Here is a 24,945-nt window from a genome sequence, read left to right on the forward strand (position 1 = left end):
AAATCCCTGGCTTGCAGCACACAATAGCACCTGTTTTACAAAGGGACGTTTCCTGTCTTACAATTATAGACCACCAGAACCCTTGCTGTCTATCACTCAAACCAGACTGGTGAGAGGGTATGAATGTTCCCATAAGCAATGAAGGCAAAGTAAGAACAAGGACAATGAATGCCAGATAAATAACCCATCCTGTGAGTTTGGTCATGTAACTACTCTAAAGGAGCACTTAACGATTGTTTCAGGATGAATCTTGTGGTGGGAATGCGATGTGCCCATCAACGAAGCTGAGCAGCTACAATAAAGTAAGACCGGCGTCTGAGCCAAGTTCTACACCTACAAGGTCAGTAGACAGCTCGAGAACACGGGGAAATTAAAGTCGGTGATATCCTTGAAGTAAGAGTTTCTGGTCTGACAACCTAATGTATGTGTGTATATGTGTGTGTGCTCAGTAGTAGCTGACTCTTCGTGACCCAATGGACTGCCCACCAGCCTCCTCTGTCCATGAGGTTTCCCAGACAAGAATACTGGAGTGGATTGCCATTTCCTTCTCCAGGGGATCTTCCCAACCCAGGGATCAAACCCACATCTCTTGCTTGGCAGGTGGCTTCTTTACCACTGCGCCGTATTTCACCAAGAAGTTTGGAGAAGATTTTGCAGCATTACTGATAAAATCAATCCCCCCAAAAGCTGATTTGTTTTGAAACATCATGGTGAATATTAACACAGAGATCATTAAAAGATGAAGGATGCTCCCTACCCAAAGCAATGTGAACACTAATAATATCACCAACACAATATACATAACTCTCTACAACTGAATAATCACTTTACCATGTGCAGCATCAGGCAGGATCATTTTACAACTTCTAGCTGAGAAACAGTAAATACATTTATTTGGAAAAGCTAGAGGATGGAGGCTGGAAACAACAATGACCTGTTACCATGTAAAATGAGGGTGGAAAGAGTCCCCAAGCTGCCCGAGTCCAGGCATGGGGAGCAGCACCCCACGGGAGGCTGAGGGGGCAGGGAAAGGGAGGCTTGTTGGAGCTTTTCCATTTCTGGCTTTTGTGGAGCTAATAGGAGAATGGGGAGGGAGACTTTAAGGAACAATGGGTTATGTAGAAGTTAATCACAGGGTATATTTCTGGCTCTATTCACTGCCTAGGAAACCTGAATTGTGTAAGTTTGAGGCCATCAACACAGAGTAATGAAAGAATTCAGTTCCTGCATGGGAGAGAGAAGAAATACTATATAAATATATTAACAGAATCCACATGACCTGGCTTGTAATGTTCTCTTCAGAAATACTGTGGCCTAACAGATCCTCAAGAATCAAATTTGGTGGAGTAGATGTACCTTCTGTACCGACACACCCCATCTCAAACCACAGCCTCCTGTTCTATATGCATCCTGGTTAGAGTCCAGCATTCTCCAGTCTCCTGTATCTAGAATCTCAGCTCAAATATCTTTACTAAAAAGCTGACCTGTCATTACAACTTGCCCAGTGCTCTTGCCCTGCTCAGTATTTAGCAGAAAATTTCTCTTGGCAATCCAGTTGTCTTTGGTTCTTTTCTTTTCTTTTTTTTTTTTTTTTCTTAGAATAACTGTCCCTATCACCTCAAGGGCAAAGAAGAGTCTCAAGAAAAGATTACAATGTATAAGCTTCTTAGAGAGGAAGACAGAAAAAACAAGGAAACTTTAAAAGCAAATACACAATGGAAATGAGAACTGCAAGAACTTCTTTGAATTTTCACTATGGAGTTTGGAGTTGGGAAGGCAGTAGAAGAAGAAAACTTCTTCTTTGAATCAAACAGAAAGAAAATGTATAGGAGTTCAACCAAAACAGCCTCTTCTCAACTTTCCTCTCCTTCTCTCCCTGCTTGCTACTCCCAACACCAATACGATGGTAAAAGCTTTGAGGTCAAAAAGTGTGTCTCACTCCTTTCTGCAACCCTGACACATGTAGTACATGTTTTGTGGGGACAAGCTTCAGAATAAGGATGAAATCTGCCAAGTTCCTGGCACCAACAGCTGCTGTCTTTCTTTTTATATTTCTCAAGTTCTGGGATCAGCAAACTATACTGTGGAACATATTTGTGTAGAGCTTATAAGCTAAAAATAATTTTTACATTTTTAAGTGGTTGAGGGGAAATCTAAGGCAAATAATATTTCATAACACATTAAAATGATATGAAATGGAAATTTCAGTAGCTCTAAATAAAGTTTTATCATTACATGGCCACAGTCATTTATTTACCTAGCCTCTCTGGCTGTATGGACTCTACAACACAGAGGTAAATAACTGCAATTGAGACTGTGTGGCCTGCAAAGTGTAACATATTTACCCTTGATAGCAAAGGTTTGCAGATTCCTGCTCCTATCTTCTCACATTTTCCTAGCTTTCCAGTTTTCAAAAAGAACAATTCTCTTTCCAATCTGTCAAGATAGCCAGACAATGAAAGCAACACATATGGAACTCACTTCCAGTGCTCAGATGTGGAGAAGTTGAGAGGGAAGTCAAGTCAGGAGGTAAGTCGGGAGCGATGGAGGTATTAATAGTTCAGAGCCTCGAATGTCCTTCCCACCAAATCTGCCATTTGTCCAGCAGGCCCCCTTGCCTTGGGGGAGACCAGTCAGGTGAGTTTCTCATTTCCCCATGCAAGCTAAGTTAGATCCCTCCACCGTGCACTTTGAGAATCAAGGCCAACCACATCCACCATGAGCAATTCCTTGGAGCTGTCAGTGTGTGCTCCAAGTCCACCCGGCAAGAGTCCATCCAAGACAACAGATTAACCATTAGACTAGATATGTTGAAAATATACAGCGTCAACCTTTCCCCAGCTAGCTCCGAGCGATATATAGATGATTATTTCAACCGTCAGCTGCCGCACAGATTTAAACCCCTGCACAATAACTCCCGGATTCATCTGCCCCTTGTCAAACTGGCACAGCTTTGCTTGGAAGATACACGGTGTGGCAGTTTCACTGTGAACCCAGAATGATCCAGACGGCCGCTGTCTTTTTGTTAACAGGAAGCCGAACTGATGAGTTTGTAATGCATTTCTTATCAAAAGTACTTTCAGAAGAGAAAATGTGCCCCATACGTTTGGCTAGAATTTCACATCGACTAGATTATGGGCTTAATCAGAACATCTCTGTGATTTTCTTGGGGAAACAGACAAATTCTGCATTCATCCCATTCAAGTCACCGTATGCCCATAAGAGACGTATATATGAATTTATAATTATTCTTGATTATTTTCCCCTCCTGCAATATACTTAATAAAAAGCATCAGCTGGAGTCTACGAAGCTATGGTGCTTAACAGGTTCAAGCGTGCTAGTATATTTTTTAAAGTTAATGTGGTTCTTCTTGAGCTGTGTGTCTGAAATGATCGTTGTGAATAAAGGGATTGTAATTTTCAACTCAAATGTTTAACAAAGACAAAATAGACCGTAATGGAATTTATGGAGTCTGTGAAGGAACTCTCTAATATGGTTTATTATCAAACAGATTTGGATTTACTGTTGGACAAACCGGTCTCTCTGAAATCTATCAAGAGAAAATGCCTGGAAGGTGCTGAACATTGTTCCTGGAACAAGTCAAGTGCTCACATAGATGGCAGAGCTGCCAGTTGTGTTGTGTTTGTTATTCTAACCCCTACTGACTTATGAAATTCAGTACTTAAATGCCAACACTAAAATCACTATTTGTCCTGCCTTTATTTGAAATTCTAACATTTTATTCATCATGAATTTTTTTTTTTTTTTGCATTTTGATGTTTTATAATACTGCATGAACTTATCATTTATCTTGGGGCTTCCCTGGTGGCTCAGTCGGTAAAGAATCACCTGCAGGAAGAAGATGTGGGTTCAATCCCCGGGTCAGGAAGATCCCCTGGAGAAGGGCATGGCGACCCATTCCAGGATTCTTGCCTGGAGAATCACATGGACTGAGGAGCTTGGCAGGCTACAAGCCCATAGGGTCACAAAGAGTCAGACATGACTGAAGTGACTGAGCATACATTGTTTATCTTGATGACAGTTTTTTGGTGACTCCTCAAATTTGGTGCCTAAAACAAGTGTCTCATTCTTCCCACTCTGGCCCCAGCCCTGCCTGACCATTTCTCAAGAGTGTTCTAGGTACTGGACTCTGCCTGTGGTTACAGAGAAGTTATCTTAATTTGTCCTGCATGTGTGTATACATGCTCCCTTGTTCAGAACTGGACAAGGCAAATGTAAAATATGACTCATTCTTTTGATCACTTCATGCTGTCTGTATAAGACTGTTCAGGAAAATCCTTGCAAGAAAGGCTTCCTTGTGGATTTACAGATTGTCAGACACCCAAAGGAGTGGAGGAAAGATCATGCTGCCTCCGGAATCTGAGATACGCCACCAGCCCAGGGTGAGAAACAGAAGAGGAAACAAAGGGTCAGGTCTCTCCCGGACTTCATTTCACACCTCACATCAAATTCTCCTGATGAACACAATGTGTATTTACATTTCCACTTTGAGGTAGAAGTTTTTATTTGCTTACATGTGTTGACTCAGTTGTTACCGTCCTTCTCTTTTTGTTTTTCCTCCCCCTAAACTGCTTCCAGTAAACAAGACTAGCAGAAGATGTCAATCAGATTTTCATTTCCATTTTCACTTTCGTATTTATGTCTTCTGAATTCATGCTTGCCCCAGTGATTCTATTAGGATCTAATTGTGTGTATGTTAAATTATTTTCTAAACCATAAGACACTATACAGATAAGGACCATTATTATTAATATCATTATTATTACTGGTTCATCCATAAACACCATATCTGCCACTGAGCCAGTTTTGTCAAGAGCCCCCTAGCATTCTGACAATATTCCACATGACTGCACTGATACTCTCTCTGAAACTCAGATAAAGGTAAAATGCATGGGTTTTTAGTGCAACCCAGGTGCACTGTATGGCCTGATGAAGAATGCCCTGCCAGAACACTTTAGAAATACTGTATGCTTTTAACCTTGGGAGGTAAGGACCAGTCTGGATTGTGACTTTACACTAAACACAGCATTTAGTATATTTCCTAAGGGCATAGTCACCTTCTAAAGATGTCCTCAAACTATAAAATCATCATCCATATTCTACTATAATTTATCTTCAGACATAGCCCCTGCAACATTTGAAAATGGTAGTGCACAGCAGGACATTGCTGGTCAACACAGAGCAAGTATAACGCAGGCGCAGGGCTGGACTGGGTTTAGGCATGAGCAGGCCTGACCCTCCTTGGGCTCAAGGTTATACTAATATCACCAACCCAGGAGCACCCAGGTCTGTGCACTTCTCCTCCACATCATTTGCTGTCAGAAGTCTGTTAGTGAGAATAGCATGAAGACATGGGTTTGTGGAGTAAGGTGACCTGTTCAAGTCCTGACTCTGATCTTCATTAGAGCATTAGAGGTCTCATCTTACACAAGTTCCTCGACACCCCCAACGTCACAAGATCCATGCTGGACAGATGAGAACACCAAGATCTGGAGATGCTGTGGGCTTAAGTGAGATAACCAGTCACCATAGGCTGAGGACAAATACTGTCTTGTTGTGCTCTGCATAGCACCATCCGGCTGCTCCATCAGATTTTATATGCAGGACAATCTTGAAAGATTATCCATAAAAATATGGATTTTAACTGTTTAAAAATCTTGCAGAAGACTGGGCTCCCATCCTAGGAAGGTAACTGTCTCATAGGACATGAGCTCATCAGCTCCTCAAATACCCCCATGCTGCCTCCTGGACCCCCAGTCACATGGCAGGTACCCCATATCAGCATCTCTGGCTCTGATTCCAGTGACACTCAAGCGTGCTATTCCTGAGACAAGGAGCATTGGGATGGACAATCCCTCTACACACATCAACTACTACTGAGCTGCAATGAGGGTAACGGGTAAGCACACAGTACTTGAAACCAGTCTGTTCAGTCTGAACTTGAGTATCTGGTAAATTACCTACATTCATTTTTCTCACCTATAAGCTGGGAATAATCTTTCCTCACAGGGTGGTGGTGAGGATAGATTGAAAAAAGTGAAGAAAAGGGAATAGCTTGAAAAGTGCTAAGAAGAGTTCCTGGCAGGCTCTTGATAAATGTTACCCATCATTATTATCTTGGCTTTGAGAAGTCAAAGTAATTAGAGCTCTCTACCATCACAAGGCCAATCTGCTTTCTTTTGATTTTGTTCTACTCAAATGGGTTCACAAACTCTCCTCTGCCCCACGCAACTGAGCTGGTATCCAGCCACTAGAATGGGGTGAGATTCACCACTCCACCCCCATTCTCTACGTCCTGTCGACAGTCACCTTTGTCCCATATTTCATATGGCCCCAGTGAACTGCTGGGGTCAAAATAATTAGGCCATGCCAAGTGTCATAAAAACAAGAAAAGCCAGAAAATGTTTAAATGGGCCTCAATTGAAGAAGGCTGGAACCATTCAGAGCAACAACAAATGAAAGTCAGATGGAAACATGGAGAAACCCCACTGTTCCCTCTAAATTACAGGAAATTCATGTTGCCCGATTGTGAGGGGCTTTTCCTTGGATTTCTCGTGGGAGGTCATGGGATCGGGGCATGTACCTGGGAGATGACAGGAGGGACAGGGGGATGATGAGGTAGAGGGGTGGCTGCTCCTCCTCCGTTCCTTGCTTTCACCTCCCTACTCTAACCACCCTTCAAGAAACAGGTTAGCCTGCTTCTTCAAGGAAGCCTTCCCAGATGACTGTAATGAGGCGGAATCCTTCATTGCTTTAAAAGTCCCTTGGCACTTCTCATCTCACACCCCTTTGATAGCTCTCTCTTTTTTTTGCATTATAATTTGTTTCCCATTTTCCATTCATTCTCCCCAACTAGACATGTAAGTTTCTTAATGCAGTCTACAAATCTCTGAATCTCTTACAGGGCTGTGCCCCTAGTAAAGTTTCTAAGAAATAACTCCTAGTGACCAGGGAGGTGTCATTGCAGAGGGAAAAAGCACAACCAAGTGGTAAGGAGCCCAGGTCTAGGTCCAAGCTTAGACCCACTGTGTAGCCTTGGCAAGACCCTTCCCCTTCTGGAGGACTGGTGTTAATTAAGCATAGGAGTTTTTTAGCTCTGCTTTGTAATGGTTCTGGGCTTAACCTTCTCTTCTGTTACTTGCCAGATATCACAGGAGCCAGCCATGGATTGAAGGCATCATAACCCTCCAACCACAAATAATTATCTACAACTTCTTACCAGACTCAACTCAAAGCACTAAAAACTAGGAAAAGCAGGATTTCTGGTCCAAGGGAAATGGTTCCCAACTCCTCCTTTCAATAGAAGGAACTGGAGAACTCTACAGAATACCAGAGCAATTCAACACAAATCCTGAGGGATGAGAGGTTAGGCATTTCTTTTCCTTTTTTTCCAAACTCTTTTTCAAGATGTACAGTAAAATAGATCCACAAGTCTAGCTGGAGTAACAAGCCAACTGCATTAAAGTTACCTATATTTGGGTAAAATTCACAAGTTGTATGAAATAACAAGGTTGCATGATAGCATTGGGGAGGGCTAAATGATACCCCCTAGAGAGTAAGGGTGAAAAGATCTGGGAGGTCAGGGAAAATAAGACTGGAAACAAGAGTTGGATGGAGAGAAAAGTCAGTCTCATTCACCTGCGTAACCCCAGAACCAAACACAGGGCCTGGCACACTGGGGGCACTCAAGCTGTGATGCTGAATAAAGCAGGGGTGGGAAGGGCATGCTGGGTGGGGAGGTGAGCTGGAGCAAAGGCAAGGAAGTGGGGGGTCACTAAGCCTAGGGACCAAAGGAAAAGCAGTTTGGCTGGAGTAGGAAGGTTTATTTAAAGGCACATTTGGGGGGCATAGGAACACAGATAGTGTACAGGCTTTGAAACCCACATGGCGGAATTTGGATAATATTTGGTAATAATCTGAATCCTCTGGTAGTTATTTTTCCTTCGATTTCAATATTCAGATCCAGAGAGGACAGTATGAGGTTTGCATCTTGGAAAAGTCTATCAGAAACCCCCGTAATTCAGTCTACTTTCTTTCTGGCCACTTAGAAGTTATAAAGGTTCAAGATAAGATGTACATGTATATGCACGAAATTGATAAGGAAGAGGCCCCTGGCAATGGTCCAGGTCTATTGGAGGCCTTGATTTTATTCTAGAGAGTAAAATACTTCACAGGAAAATAAAATTATTTAATGCCTGGGAAAGGGGTCCTGTGAAACCCACAGGCTGCTTCCTCAAAGCCCAGCCAGGTAAATCTACCCTTGACCCTGGGTGGTTACTTTCTGTCTTCAACTATACATGATCCCAGTCCATATAAACAGAACTTGAAGCTACAAAACTGATTGCAATCAATACTCTGAAAAACATTTTCAACAAAGCCAGTGTTTCCAAGTGGATTCACTGAGAAGGAAATGTTGTCCCCAATCCTATACTTCATGGTTTCACCTAACCAATAACACTTCAGGATTTTCTCTGCCAAAAGCATATAAGTGGATAAAATAAGAATGTACATGATGTCATCTGGATCCTTAACCTACACCCCCTTAGATCAGTATGCCTAGAAAAAGTTTTTTAAAAAAACTCAAAAGAGAAAAATTCCTATAGGATTCCCAAAATTAATGGTTTCAAATTTTTAAATTACAAAAAGAGTAAAATATTTGCATTGAAATTTCTCCATAGCCTGATAGATAGCATTTGACAATGAAGAAAATAAACCCAATATATGAGTCATCCTGGAATGTATTTTAATCCCCCCCTTACATAATCTCAATAAATCCATTGTCTCCTAAATAAGCCATGTCTATAGCAAACACCCTGTAAAAAAGCAATACTGTAGATTAAAGAAAAGAAAATAGTAAAAAGGTGTAGTTATATCTTCAAACAAACTTAAAAGATTGAAAAATTACCTGTGGGTGGATTAAAAAACAAAAAACAAAATAAAAGTAAGTTTTGCCTGTACATTTGTTCCCCGCCCCCCTTGTTGACAAGCTGATCAGCCTTCCTGTGGATAATCTTATCAGAAAACAAAAACAAAAAACCCTCTGAGCCTGTTTGTCAGAAATTTAGTCCTGGCCCAAGGAGAAATGCAACCTTCTTTGGTTAACTTGGATTCCAAAGTAATTCTCGATGAAAGAGCATTACGTTAAAATCATTTTTATATAGCACATTAATCCAGAACAAAAGCCCCCTTTATAAAAATGACCCTCATTATCCTGGTATGGAATGAAGCCTAGGGAATTAATTTGTATAAATAAACATTAGTTAAGAATGAGACTTGCTGCATAACAATGATCAGATGGTGGAGGTAATCCAGTCTTAGGGGTGAGAATATGGTATTGTGTAGTTACCTTTTAACAACAGCAAAAGTTATTTAACTAGGACTTGTTCCAAATGAGCCTTAAATCAAGCAAGTTGGATTTAAGGAAATCTTTGCAATTTAAAGGTGTCACCTTATTTGAGGGCTATCTCCTCAACAAAAAAAACAAATGAACATAGCTTTACACATTCATTGCAGAGAAATAAAGGAGAGAGAATCTGTAAAAGAAAAAGCAGGGAGTGGAGGGGTGAGGATAGGACCTAGAGTAAGCCAGGAAGGTTTCATTTATAGAAGAGCAGCGCCACCTGCTGGTAGACCAGCATTTCGAGGCCCTCTGCAGTGTGGGGGCCATCATCTATCTTGCAATCTATGCATAAATATACAGCAGTATTTTTCAGCTGCTGTTATACATAAGAATTTTATTACCAGTCGGCAGATTTCTAACACACTGGTTGCCGTTTAATAATCCTCTATTACCTGAAGTACGGGTTATATAAAAACCTAGAATGTTAATTGTTGACAAACCAATTCTAATACGTAAAGCACTGTAAGTCACCCAGTAAATATCCAAATAAATCAAAAGGGATAGCTCTTTTTCCTCTAACAGCATGTTATTAAACACCACAACTTGATCACTTATATAAAAATAATGTTCATACATTTCAATGTACTAAGAAACAAGGAAAAATGCATCATAATCTTACTAATGGAGAGCCTTCCCTTCATTTACAATTTAGAGGAAAATGTTTTTGCAGAGAATATTTTTCCCATCTTTAAAAACTGGACTTAAACCAATGTGTCACTTAGGGAATTTTCTCATATAACAAAACCTGAGTTATAAACAACTAAGACTGCATCTATAAAAGGTTATATTTTTAAAATGGCACTATAGGAGTCACAGAACATATAAGTCACTGATAGAGTGAGAAACAGTACCTGTCATTTTTTGCAGAAAAAGATCATACAAACGCGATAGCAAAGCAACACAATAAAAGGAAGAAACAGCAATGTGATAGGTGACTCTGATTATATCAGCAAAGGAAACTGTGAAATAAATTAACACCCAAGCACCCAGGAAAGGCATATTGCGGCTTTACTGAAAGTGATCGGTATGCAACAGAGAAGGCTGGTGATTTTGTAAGAACAGAAATAAAGTGTAGGCTGCGAAATCTGGTGGTGATAACTAATGACCACACTACTTACAACTCTGATTTGATCTCTAACAGAAAAAAATAAAAAAGCACTCTACAGGATAGATGTATCCAATAGGAATCGAATTTTTCACTTGAAACAAAAAAACCCCAAATGGGATCAAAGGGCCCCGGAAAATGAAAAATGACAGTTCCTATGCTGCCTTGATTTGATCTCAAGCCAAACGACCATGCTGATAACATTCCATAGCTTTAGAAGAAGGTAGGGCTGTTCTTGGATTATAATGGGAAGTGGATGAGTGCCACTGCCCATTCAGCTGATGGGAAGCCTGCTCTAATTTCAAAAAGTTATTGAGATTTAATCTCTAACAACTACAGTGAAAAAGAAGCTGGTGCAGTAACCAAAGGGGCATCCCTTAACACACACACCCAATTTTGTTATTTCCGATGGGAACTGTGGAATCCCTCCTCATCCCATTCTTCCACCTAAGTTGGGTAAGACATATGTGTAAAGAGAATCAAATGTCAGAGTGCCTCCTGTAAGCCTATGGCATCTCCAGTTACCTATCACAGGGGACTTGAGGAGGAGGGTATCGAGCATGAGCAGAGAGCATCTTCTCTCCCATTTCAGCTGGTTCCCACTCATGGGGAGAGACAGGGTTGCCAGGAGCAATTTCAGGCAGATGTGGAGGGTGTGTGGGACTCTGCAATCTAGGGCTGTCGAGACTTGAGTGGGTCATCCAATGTATTAGCACAGCAATAGAAGGTCCCTGCGGCTAACTGGGGTCTGAGTGATTAAAGGTACAAGCCCTGCCTTCAAACCAGTTGGGACACATTCATTAATGGGGGATCAGAGTTCGATGAAAGGAGCTTGTTTGAGTTAGAAACATACTGCAGACCTGAAGGGCTTTGTGAGGTTACTCCGGGCAGAGTGAAACAATGGGTTTGCCATGCATTCCCAACTTGCACCTCGACCACCCAGGCTCAAAGACCCAACATATAGAAGGGAACATATCAGCATCCCCAGCTACCATGGACTCCAAACACTGTGCCTACCAGAGAAGCAGTGGAAGAAAGAAGAAACAGTGGTCAATTCTGGATCCAGCTCTTCAAGAGTGCTCTAGCAGTCAAAGGAAGCAGCTGCTCAGAAACAAATGTTTTGGTCAAGATGGCACGAGGAAACAAGAAGCAAGACCTCTAAGCTCAAGATCCTCTTGCCTCGTGAGATACGTGCCTAATAAACTGTGGAAACATAATCCCAACACAGTGTACATGTTATTCAGCAAATCTGTGTTGAATTCCTACTGTGCGCCTTGGCTGCTGTGTGTAATACACTGGGACTCCAAAGACCAAGGAGAGTTATGTGTGCACATTGTTTATTTCTATAAAGCTCAACATGAAAACTGCTCTAAATGAGGCTTACAGGAAACTAGATGTCCATCAACAGATGAACGGATAAAGCAGTTGTGGTATATACAGACAATGGAATATTACTCAGCCATAAGAAGGAACATGTTTGAGTTCATTGTAGTGAGGCGGATGAACCTACAACCTTGTACAGAGAGTGAAGTACATCAGAAAGAGAAAAGCAAATATCGTATACTAATGCATATATCTATGGAATCAGAAAATGGTACTGATGAACCTATTTTCAATGAAGGAGTGGAGACTTTGAACACAGCAGGGGAAGGAGAGGGTGGGATGAACTGAGAAAGTAGCATTGATATATATACACGTTTTGAATTATGTGTTTAAATCAGGAGTCAGCAAGTGTTTTTCTGTAAAGGTCAGGTAGTAACTATTTTGGGCTTTGTGAACCTCATGCTCTCTGCTGCAACTACTTAACTTTGTGGTTTTAACTTGAAAGCAGCCGGGGACAATATGCAAATGAATGGCTGTGACTGTGTTACAATAAAACTTTATTTACTAAAATAAAAAGGGCCACAACTGGCTGGCCTCTGCTTTAAAGGATCGATAAGTTTCCATCAGCTAGAAAAGCAGAGGAATCACAGGCACAGGAAAAAGTTATAGAAATGTGTATATAACGAAAACAAGACATTTTTTTGAAGAACAGTTAGATGAAAGATACATGGAGAATGGAACTAGAAAAACAAGTTGAGGTCAAACTGTGAAGGGCTTTGAAGGCTGGAGGTTGTCCTATTAAAAACAAGAACAATCAAAAGCTTATTATTTTCTCCTTTAAATGGGATAACAACATGATGGAATCTGTGCTTTAACATAATAAATGTAGTGGCGGTTTAGTGGCAAGAGAGACTAATTAAGTGAAAGGCAGCGGTAGTATAACAGATGAGAAAAAAAATGAGGGCTTGAAGTTAGCAATGCCACGGAGAAGAAGAAGAGAGGGCTTGAAATGTAATCTGGAGATCAAACTAGATGGCTTGGCCATCAGTAGGGTGGAGGAGAGGGTAGGATCACAGAACCCTTAGGATTTAAAAATGTGTATCAATACTCACTCAAGCCATCTCTAGACTGTCCCCCCATCAGGTCTGCTCAAAGAAAGAGGCAAAGGCAAGCTTTGGGTATTTGGTACCATTGACCCTGATCCTCACATGAATCTTACTAACAGGAAAATCAACAAGCAGAAGGACCCAACTGCTTGTAAAGAAATTTGGAAGAGGTGATGTTATGAAACCTCAACGCCACTCAGACCTCAAAGATCAGCTGAGATCAAGATCACCATCAAGAAAAGAAACTTTGATGGAATTTAAAAGGAAAGAAATATTCTCTCTCCCAGCCCTCTGTTCCCTTCATTTGCTCTCCAACCTTCTTCCAAAAACACACTGAATTCACTATCTCACACTATCTCACACTGAATTCACTATGTCAACTTTAGAGACGGAAAAGTCATGAGGCAACTTCAGTAAGATAAAGAATGATGAGAAACAGTCACAGTTGGTCCGTGAGGTCCTATTACTGTCTCCTTTTTTTCAGAAGAGGAAACTAAAGAATAGAGAGGTCCTAGAGCTGGTGCAAAGCCCCATGAGAGCAAGGGATGATGTCTACTCTGGGACTGCCTAGATAAAATAAGACAATGTTGGTGCCTTGAGAAGTATAAGGACTTACACATGTGTAAGGCATTATTCTTATGATAGCAATCAGCATCTGCCAAACATCCATTTGGTGAACAGATCAAAACATGACTGCATCAGGACTGTTCTCAAAGTCCCGAGAAAATGTTCAAATCTCACCCCTTCTCTCTTTATCCCTGCCCTAAGGTTCCCAAGAATTTCAAGCTTTAATTGCCAAGGAGATCACTTAGTTCACTGCACAGTGAGTGGAAATAGCTTGGGAGTTCCCTACTATAATGCAGAGAAAAGACAGGAGATGTTTGTCTATCAGATACCTATCTTTGTGTTTGTGGGAGAAATCTGTGAAGGTGTGGCCCTTCCAGAAACTATCACCTTGAATATTCCAAATCTACATCCCTAGACCTCCACGCTTCATGACCTGAGTCTCTACCTCCTCCCTGTCTGCATTTATAACAAGTGTCATTCTGTCATTTTCATTGTGCATCTCTGTTCTCTGCAGGTCATTGTACCTCCTTTTTCAGTAACACCTGGTTAGGGCTTGGACTTTGAAGAATCCCTGTGAGTGAGTTCTCTCAGTTGGATATGTTATAAGCCATATGTGAAAACTGACTCATCTGCACTGAAGAAATGACCAGATCAACCTTGACAAAATGCAGAGAGCAATTCAAAACCATTCAAAGGTAAGGGAACACTTGCTACATCCTGAGAGAGCTCTGTGAGCAATGGAGAACGCTCCCTGCCCACTTCTTATCTTGAGCAGAACACACAGAAAAATGATGCAACAGAAACTATGCATGAGACATGAAGCCTTTGGACACCTTAAAGTGGGACGAGTTGTCATTCTGGTGCTGTAGGACTGAATATGCCCAACCCAAGTCAGTGTCAATGATCTTAATAGTCATGAAGTGAAAGTGTGAGTCGCTCAGTCACATCCGACTCTTTTCAACTCTATGGACTGTAGCCCAGCCTGCCAGGTCCCTCTGTCCATGGAATTCTCCAGGCAAGAATACTGGAGAGGGTAGCCATCCCTTCTCCAGGATATCTTCCAAGGCCAGGGGTCGAACTCAGGTCACCCGCATTGCAGGCAAATTCTTTATTATCTGAGCCACATGGAAGCCATGAGTGGCCTTAGATGTGGCTCCACATTTCAGCAGGTTGACCAGGTCATCTACAAATAGTCACAGCTCTCTACAAATGGATCCATTTCTCACATGACCCCACCTGATGCATTATTATTTTTGTGTCACCCTGATTCACACGAAAGTGATAAAGTTCACCAAAATTAGTAAAACTGAATGCAAATACCACAAGTCCTTGATTTTCTGGGACAAACACACTACATACATGAGCATACTTTGTATGGTGGTATCCCTGTCTTTCCTCATTTGAAACATTGGTGGTTTTTGTCTACTGTGATTTTTTTTTTTTTTTTTTTTTTGGTATTTGTTTCTAGATCTTCCTTCCCAGTATTTAACCTTCATAAAGAATATGGATTGTAACTCCTAGCTGATGATTTTTCAAGATCCTTATGTCCTAGTTTTTCTTTTTCTTGCTACATTATTCCTTCTGAATCTTCTTGTATCCTGGTTATGGGGTATGAGAAGATTGTACACACACACACATTACATCTGTATACCTATATTTGTATAGACACACATACTATATTGTAAGCAGCTTAGAAAGTTTTAGGAAACTTCACAGATCCGGGGACATCTGGCAGACTATCTATTCCTTTAACTGATGGCTGAGAATCCTTCATTTATTCATTCTTTCATTCACGAAATATTTACTGAACTGGAATCCTTCAGGCCATCTCCTATTCAGGTATTCTTGCCAAAATACAAAGCCCAGCCAAGAATGCTAGTGTAGTACATTTCTGGCCTTGGAAGGAAGGCAGGCAGTCCCCATGTCTTTTCTTGACTGAGTGGCAATCCAACTGGCTCCAGCCCAGAAAACTGGCAAGGGCCAGAATGGAGATCACACAGGCAAGCGTCGGCTCCACCCCCAGAAGACAGCCCTCGCTTGGTGGTCTACAGAGCGCTCCTGTAGGCGCCATCGTATGTGGCTCCAGCACCGAGGAGCAGTCTTTCTCACTTCACTTCAAAGTCTCTCAGTGTAGCTGATCGTCCCTGACGCAGACCTGCCTCAAAAGCTTCCACTTTGAGTGTGCACAGGGTTTTTTCTTTAGCTTTAGGAGTATTTGGTGGTACTCATCCTATCCTATAGAATGGGATAAAACCAGGACTTGCCGTTTTATGAGAAGAGGTTGGAAGAGTTTTCCTTTTGCTATTTCCCTTGGAGGTGGGAGGTTAGCTCCTCCTATGGATGACCAGATGAAATGGTCAGCAAAGGAAGGGCACTTTGGACTCTCCAGACCCTTTTCCCCAGCTCATCTGAGCTAGACATCAGAAGAATGCCTCCTCAGAGCAAAAATCTAGGGGTTTGTCTAGAAGCTCTCTGCAGACAAGGCACTATTTATCAAAAAGTCTTTTTGATGCTATCTGAAATTTCAACTGTGTGGATCTGACAATGCTGAACTTGTTTCTGTCCATTCAGATTCTCTTTGAAAAAATGTTTGGCTGGAGAAGCAAAATTTTGGTAAGCAAATGTGAGGATGGATGATTCCTTGATTATCTAGGTAATTCAACATGATGGAGCATCCAGTGGTTAAGACTCTGCACTCCTACTGCAGGGGTGCAGACTCAAGATTCCTGGTCAGGGAACTAAGATCCCATCAGTCATGTAGCATGGCCAAAAAAAAGAAAAATGTTGGTTTGGGAATAGACCTCTGAGAACACGGCATTCTCAGCATGCATGCTCTACCACTGCTTGAGAGTTCAGGACTCATGTGCTTTTCTGCGCTGTTTCAACCACCTTTTGGGGTTGAAGGTGTGCATAAATCCTCCAGTCCTGGATGCTCACATACAGACACAGTGAACTCAGATCAAATTCATGTGCACTGAGAAATGAAAAGAAAATTGCATCATGGTACTTAGAAATGCCACATGACTTCCTCGGATTTTTTGTGGCCATACTTCACAGGAAATGTGTTTTGTATTTCCACTGGAATCGGATAAGTGGTTGGAAATGACAGTGGATTCTCAGTGAATGCGATGTGAAAGCACTTGATTATTTTCTTCCCTCCATAGATGGAAGGAGACGTTCTGTCTTCCTGATAAAGATGGGAGGAGAAAGTCACCTTGCCATACACAGGGATTTTAAAAAAGAATTCCCAGGAGCTCTAACTGAAGCCACTGCAGGCAGCTTGAGCCACGCCCCTCAGGGCTGATCACATGCCCCGCTGGTGGCCCTCCATGGCTTTGTTCCTGCTGCTCAGCCTGGGTCAAGGCCACTCATGCCAGCGATTCAGAGATGCCTGGCTGTATCCCCATCGACACATTCAAGACGTGGGTCTTGCTGGAAGATGGGAGGCTGGTCAGGGAGGAAAAAGAAATACTGATTCGAAAAAGAAAATTGATGGAGTGGATCCCCAAGACCAAGGGCAGGGGAGGCAACCCAGTAGGTGTCTAGTCCCAGCCCTGCTGTTGCTGTTATTGTCGTCCAGTCACTAAGTGGTGTCTCTTTGCGACCCCATGGACTGCAGCACGCCAGGCTTCCCTGTCCTTCGCTATCTCCTGGAGTTTGCTCAAACTCACGTCCATGGAGTCGGTGATCCCATCTAACCATCTCATCCTCTGCTGCCCTTTCCTTCTTTCCCAGCTGTGACTTCAGGAAATTCCCCAGAAGATGACTTCGCAGAGCCCCAGTCGGAATCACAATGACTGCTGGGTCAGCTGGGGAGAATTAAGCTCAAGAAATTTAACTAATGGAATTCAGCCACTTCAGTGCCATTAATTCAAGTTTCTTTTAAAAGGATTTAATTTCTTGGAATTGTATCTGGATAATGTGCTTCAGCTGCGAGTCCTAGAGGCTGTTAGATCGAGTCTTCCTTCTTTGAGCTTCTGAGGGGAGCTCGCTCCCTCCTCCTCCTGGCATAGCCTCACCTCGCTGTTCTTCTTCACTCTCACAGGGTGGGTTACTCAGGGCCTCCTCAGGTCCAGTCCTTCCTCCCATGGCTGCCATGGAGGTCTTCCCAAAACAAAGCCTCTACGGCCCATTCCCCTATCAAATACCTAGCATGCTTTTTATGTAGTATATGTGAATACTATGCTTATAAGAGGGCCCTACTCAAGCTGTGATTTTTCCAGTAGTCATGGACAGATGTGAGAGTCGGACCATAAAGATGGCTAAGCAATGAAGAATTGATGCTTTTGAACTGTGGTGCTGGAGAAACTCTTCAGAGTCCCTTGGACAGCAAGGAGATCCAACCAGTCCATCCTAGAGAAAATCAACACTGAATATTCATTGGAAGGACTGATGCTGAAGCTTCGATACTTTGGCCATCTGATGCGAGGAGCTGACTCACTGGGAAAGACCCTGATGCTGGAAAAGATTGAAGGCAGGAGGAGAAGGCAGTGACAGAGGATGAGATGGCTGGATGGCAGCATCGACTCAATGGACATCAGTCTGAGCTAACTCTGGGAGACAGTGAAGAACAGGGAAGCCCGGCGTGCTGCAGTCCATCAAGTCACAAAGAGTCAGACACGACTGAGCAACTGAACAACTCACCCTTCAAGCCTCTGCTGCTGTTACTCCCAGGCACAGGCCTTAAGCTCCAGCCAAACTGGGCGGCCAGCTGTGAGGAGGCACCAGCCCCCATCCTCGGCTGCCACAGCCTCTCTCATGCCATGAGGCAGGACACTCTCTGCCTCCCATCCCCCGAAGCACATCTGAACTGCTCCAGCCTGTGGAACCTTTCCTCAGCTGACCAACAAGAGGTGACCTCCAGGCCCCTACACCGCCCTCCCTCTCTCACAACAATCCCCGCCACTGTCTTCAGCTCTCAGGACTGGAATCCTCATCTTTCTTCCCCTTCCTTGGAGACAGACCGACCTATCCATCTTCCTCAGTAAGTCAATCTGCTCCACAGGCTGCAGAACTAACCATCCAGCCTGACCTCAAATCTAGCCCCACCGCTGACTCACTGTGTGATTCCTGGCAAGTCTCTTAACCTCTCTGTGCCTCAGTTGCCCCATCTGTCCATGCACAGATGTGTCAGTTTGCAGTTGCTTCAACTGAAAATAAAGATTACTACCTCATGGTAAGGATTAAATAATATTTGTATAGGGCACAGAACAGCACCTGCAATGCAGAAAATGCTACATGGGTGTTCAATTTAACAACAACAAATGCACATGTATACACGTACCCCCTTGCAGTGTTAGCAGAGTCCCTTGCATAGAGTAAGGGCTTCCCTGGTAGCTCAGTGGTAAAGAACCTGCCTGCCAATGCAGGTGACATAAGAAATGTGGATTCGATCCCTGGGTCGGGAAGATTCCCTGGAGGTGGGCATGACAACCCACTCCAGTATTCTTGTCTGGAGAAACCCATGGACAAAGGAGCCTGGCGGGCTACAGGCCACGGGTCACAAACAGTCAGACATGACTGAAATATACAGTAAGAGCAGATATTATACTAAGTCTAGTCTTAACGTGAATCCAAGTTAAGCAACTGGCCATTTCCCAGCACTGCTACATAAACAAGCCTTGGGTCCTAGATGATGGAAGATATATACACTAAGAGAAGAGGTGTCAACCATGCTTCAAAAGGGAAAAGTGATTTTCCAGCAAATCTTAGTAGCCCTCACTCTTCTTCCCTCCTCACCAATGAGTATGACCTGTTTGTACTCTCTACACATCCACTCTATCCTGAAAACAGGCCCCATTATGCCATTCTGTGTTTCATCGCTTAAAGGCTTAAACGCGAATCAAAGAGATCCCAAACGCTGAGAACTTTCCTATAAGCATGCTGGCAAATGTCCTAAATCTGTTGGGCCAGATGACAAACGTCCATCTCAGATCAGGGAAGCATCCAACTGACATGATGGGCACCATATGAGAAGAGAAGGTCCCAAAGCCTGATTGAGACCAGAGTGCTCAGATCAACTGCTCATTTCCGTCTGGATGGGATTTGCAGGGAGGATGCAGTGCGGCCTGGGCCGCCGCCCTGCAAGCCTCTCTCCAGTGGCTTTACACCATCCTCCATCTGATGCTAATTCAAGACACTGCCTCATCGCATCACAACAAATTAGCCACAGACACACGATAGCAATCAACTCAGGGGGCTGTCCTGAATGCGGGCTGGGGGAGTCCCTGCCTCCACGAGCCGCACGCTCCCACAGATGTTTCTAAAAGCCTCTTCCCAGAGGCCCATTTAGAGAGAAATTAAATGCAACTTTGACTTAATTAACGTTTTAAATGATAATGAATACAATGTAGATTCATAGGAGGCATTTACATTGTGTTGTAAAATTGATAAAAATTTAATAACTCTTTGTTAATAAGTTATGTCTCCCCAGACCCATAAAAGCCTAAGGCACTGCAAACTCCAGCCTGGGTCTAATCCAGGCTCCTGGTGCAGGTGGAGGAGGGAGGCAGAGATGGACTTGACATTTGCTCCAAGCCTGCTCTAATTCAAACCTCTGCTTGTTCATCAGGACTTTATTTCATACAGTAAAGGTCAGGATTTGGGCTCAAGGCACAGCCTTGACAAGAAAGCTCAAGTGAAAGGCGGGCTGGCCCTGGCATCTGTCGCCTGCGATAGGGGAGGAGGGGGGAGATGGCGAGCCAACTGGCCACATCTGCCCTCCACCATGGAGGTAAGAGGCAGAGTCCACTGCCTGGTGGTAGAAGCTGTCAGGGTGAGTATGGAGACAACCGGCCACTGTCCTGAAATAAAAATGCAAACATAATTTCCACGTCACCTTGCATAAGCACTTCTGCTTAGCTTACTTGTGGCACGCCAACGCCTTTTCCGGTTTGTCCTTGAAGAGCCCAGTCCCTTATTAAGGCATCACATGCCTGGGAAGCGAGGTGTCCCAGAGATGGGGATGCACACAAAGCTCCCTCTCCTCTCCTCAATCTGACCGTTTTACTTCTTGTCTCTCAGCTCTGTTTCAAAGGATTTCTTTTAAAAAGTTGGCTGCTGTGTGCCTCCTGTTCCTTTCTCTTTCATCTACATGTGGTGCCTCTTCACAGCATATTTATCTTGAAGAATTTGATGGTGCTATTTTTGAGAGAGAGAAAGAGGAGAGCACATCACGGTCCCCAAATGCAAGTCAGTTGCTTCACCTGACACTAGACCTGTGTCATAATAGAAAAAGCAGTTATTTATTACGAATAAAAACATGATTTGTATGGAGATGTCCTTAGAGATGGACAATTAAAAGGGTTCATTTCAAAGAAAACTTTGCCCAAACATGATGGTTGTCTTACAAAGTGCAAACTGTCTTACAGTGAGCTGACTACTATAGGAAAGAATATACTGTGTCACCCTGCTGCTGAATGTGGCTACCAGAAAATCAAGGGACAGACGCGGGCTTCTGCAGTTTTACCTTCTACCAACAAAAGTGCCCTAAGATTCCCACTGAGGTCAATTACTCATGGAATGATTAAATGGTTTCCCAGGTTCAGTTGCCTTCCTGTTTTCCCCTTCCTGTGATCAAGTGCAAATGGCCAAATCAGGGCACATGGGCCAAGCCTAAAGATGTAGGGCAGAAGCCAAAGGCTGCTGTAGTATTTGTAGCTGTAAATAGACATTGGGGAGGGAGAGAGGAATAAGGGAGAAAGAGAGATTCCACCAGCAAGCATGAATAAATGGGAGATACTGTAGACCCAGAATGAATGAATGGGTTTTTAAAAATACAGGGCAAACCATGACTTAGATTGATTTGGGCTGAGTGTGCTTTGCCTGTCCTTTTTCATTCTATCGCTGATGGTGGTCGTGGGAAGAAAGAGCCTCTGGTTTCAAGGTCCAGAGTAAAATAAACAAAATTTAGGGTTGGGGAGCTTGAGGAAGTCACCCAAACCTGTACCTACAGAAAAGGATTGAGATAATTATGTGCTGTTGATTTTTTAAAGGCAGCTTATTAAATTAAATCTCCCTGCAATAGGCATTGGTGACTGTCAGCATAGAGTGTGTCCTATTACAGACACTGTTCTAGAGCTATTTGCACCCCTGCCCTAGTATCTGATTTTATATACTTCAAAATGTCATTAGTGCAGTCGAGTGACTTTAGTTCTATTGACAACATTAATTCTCTGCCTGTACAAACCAAAGGCTACTAGGGATAAGCTGATTTTTGTTTGTTATCTCACAAGACTCAGGATTACACTAAACTGATTTTGGTATTGCTCCCATCAACCTAATCGTATTGGACTTCTCCTCTTGACCAAACCATTAGAGTTGAATGCCTCCTTTTATTATATTTACACCCAAAAGAAAAGTTGTGCACCATTTAAAATTAGCTATAGCAATGCACAAGTGGGTGTATGTAATTGTGCAGGCTTAAACTATTAGTAAATTGAAAGGCTAGTGTGAGTGACCATACATGTCCTTTAGCTGAATCTATTTCTGAGTGCAAGTCTAAAGATCTACATCTCTTCAAGCACATGATTAATTTGTTCATGCCTGGGTTACCGATGGTTTGCGGCCAGCACCATGTCAGGCAGACCTCAGCAGGTCTGAATCAATAGGGTCTTATGTTGTCACTGTATCATAATTTGGATTGTCCCCTTTCTATTAGACTTAACAATCAGATATCAGGCAAGGCTGAAATAACAAGAATAAATTCTAAACAGAGAAAAGACACTATTTTGCAAAATTATATGGAAGAGAAGTGGAACCGATTAGAACTTCAATCTATATTTATGTGTGTGTGGATACTGTCAGACATTACATATATTTTTGTTTGAGAGTACTAGAACATAGCTACTTGTGAAAAGTCTGGGGCCCATACCATCTGAGCATCTTTTAAGATAGCTGGTACTTTTGTTTAGGATCAGGCAAAGTAGAAACAGAATCAGAATGATCCAAAAATGATGCACACCAATTCTAACCCACCATATTGCATGGTTCATTCCTGCCAAAAATAGAATAGTCTTGTGATGCGTCCTTGCTGGTCACTCCTTGTCTAACTTTTCTGACTTTGCCTGTTAGGTCTTTTGTAAAGAACTCCTCCTTCCCTGCAAATCTTTTTGTCAGCACAGTGTTCACAGACATCTCACGAGTTCAATAGAAGGAGACATCTGTGAGAAAAGTATGTGACTTAACAACACAGGGAACGTGTAAGGGGCCACACCTCCAAGGAGAGGTCCGCAGAACAGGCAGGCCCTGCTGTTAGGAGGCAGATTTCTAAAACTGTGTGAACACTTTTAATATATCGCTGCTCCTCTGGGAACTGGCTACTCCTTTTCCCACTTCAGAAAACACATAATGGGACTTTGCGTTTCAATTTAATGTCCCTTGAAAACAGAAATGTTTCCCCTTATAAGAAAAAAAAAAAGTAAAGAGGTAGAGGAAAGGCAAAAGAGAGCGAATCAGCGAGTCTCCAAAATACACTGGCTCAACTAGGGAACTGCGACCAAAGCAAGCTCCATAATAGTATAATGACCTTTAATGACTGTCTTGGGAAACAATACAGCCCCAGCATAAAAGACAAAGGGCAAAACCCATCATGGTTCTGCTGACACTAATTCAAGATGATTTTCAGAACAACTAAAGAATGTAAGAGAAGTAATCTGATCCACCCATCTGACCTCACTTTGATGCAAGGGCCCTTCTGCTGCCATTTCTAATTGTCAAACCCTCTACGTCTCACATCTGTTCATATTTAATGAAAAGCCCACTCTCACCACTGCTTTTTGAGGCAACCAGCCCTGTCCAATGGGCACCACCCAACCCCACCACCAGCCAGAGGAGGCCGGGGATTGCTATTGGAGCTCTGCCAGCGGAATTCTGCATAGACATAGACATCCTTTAATTGGAGAAGAAGGGCTTATGTGGGCCCACGGAGGGGCTCAGATTGGAATGGATTTTTCTAACTTATTATTAATGGTCAAAGGTGAGTGGACTCACACGGGGATGGATGAAATCTGCTTTTGTCTGATGGAGTGACGACGGCGGGGAGGCTGATGAAACAGAGGAGGCGAACCACCCCCCTGAGCTGTCAGTACCAGTTACGCCTTCGACATACAGCCCAGAGCTCCACATTCGCAATGGTGGGGCTGATGCTGGATGGGTAGAAAGGCAACAATCTCATGCCCGGGACGTTTCTGAATAGATGGGACAATCCCACCCTTAATTCTTCTTCTCCTGGCCTCCATCAACACTTGGATTAAATTGCAGAGCTGAGAAATCCCTCCAATTATGGTTTTGCCTGCATAAGATGGAAATTGCACATACTAGGCATCATGGGCCTCAAGCAGGGGACATAGATTTGCTGTGACTGGTAGAGGCGGCCAGTGCCAAGACATGACCACAGGCCTGAGTTTAGAGCCTGAGTGGCTCCTTCCTTTTCTCCACTAGATCTCTGGCCAAGGTTTTAGAGCCCAGTGGTTACTTCAAAATAGAAGTTGTTCCTTAGGCAGGTAGCCAAGGGGGCTGGTGCTTACATTTGCTGCCATCAATCAAAGAGATGCGGTCAAACTGGAGTTCACTAGAGCTCACTCCTCCACCACCCCTCCTCCCCAGCTCCTGTCTTTGAACCTGCTGTCTTGCCACACATCACAGACAAACAAATTCTTTGCATGGTTGTGACTGAGTTCACCTTGGTGGGGTCATATGAACTGGAGAGATCTGTGATGAGGAGAATGGAGTAAGGGCATATACTGTGGCATCTAAAAGATTTCAAAGGAAATTTCCCTTTGAGGATGTTAGGCCACTGTGATTGGGACAGTCCAAAATCCCTCTCAAACTACATCTATTCATTGTCACTGTTAAAACAATTAATCCTGTCCCTTGGCACTGTTCTGAAGGAGCAGTGAATCACAAACCAGAGACAATGATGATTCTCTGGTCCAAAGGCCCCTAAGACTGCTCTCTGCACAAATAATGTCTCAGACCTCATCTGTGAGTTCAGATAACAGCACCGGGCTTGCCACACTCTGATGCCACACTCCTCATTAGTGAAATGAGGGCTCCCTCGGCCCAGGACACCCCATGGATCCCACCTTCAACACCAGCATGTGAGCCAGCTAACTTCTCATGGGGATAAATTCTCAAGAGCGAACTGCTCTTTTCCCGCTATGGTGCCAGTATGAAGTAACTGCTGCTGGTGAAAATTTAGTTGAACCAGCTCTGGGCATTTAGAAGAAAGGATAATGGATAATATGGTTACCAACAAATACGGCGGGTGCTTTCAAGAGGAAGTAATGAACACAAAAGGAAGGATCGTCTTCTACCGTTCATGCTACCAAACAAGGTGACAGCCACCCTTGAAGGTATCCAAGTCCTCACGCAAACCATAACCTCCTCTGCCCTTAGACGAGGACCCTCAGTGAATAAGCTG

At 43.1% G+C, this 24,945-nt stretch overlaps 1 protein-coding gene across 4 annotated transcripts in view; it reads right to left on the minus strand.

Moving 5' to 3' along the window:
* The window catches only part of KCNMA1 (potassium calcium-activated channel subfamily M alpha 1), a 755,545-nt gene that overhangs the window by 110,161 nt on the left and 620,439 nt on the right, over positions 1-24,945 (minus strand). The gene's annotated exons all lie outside the window — the stretch shown is intronic.

This window comes from Dama dama, chromosome 15 (assembly GCF_033118175.1).
Source record: "Dama dama isolate Ldn47 chromosome 15, ASM3311817v1, whole genome shotgun sequence".
Classification (NCBI taxonomy): Eukaryota; Metazoa; Chordata; class Mammalia; order Artiodactyla; family Cervidae; genus Dama; species Dama dama.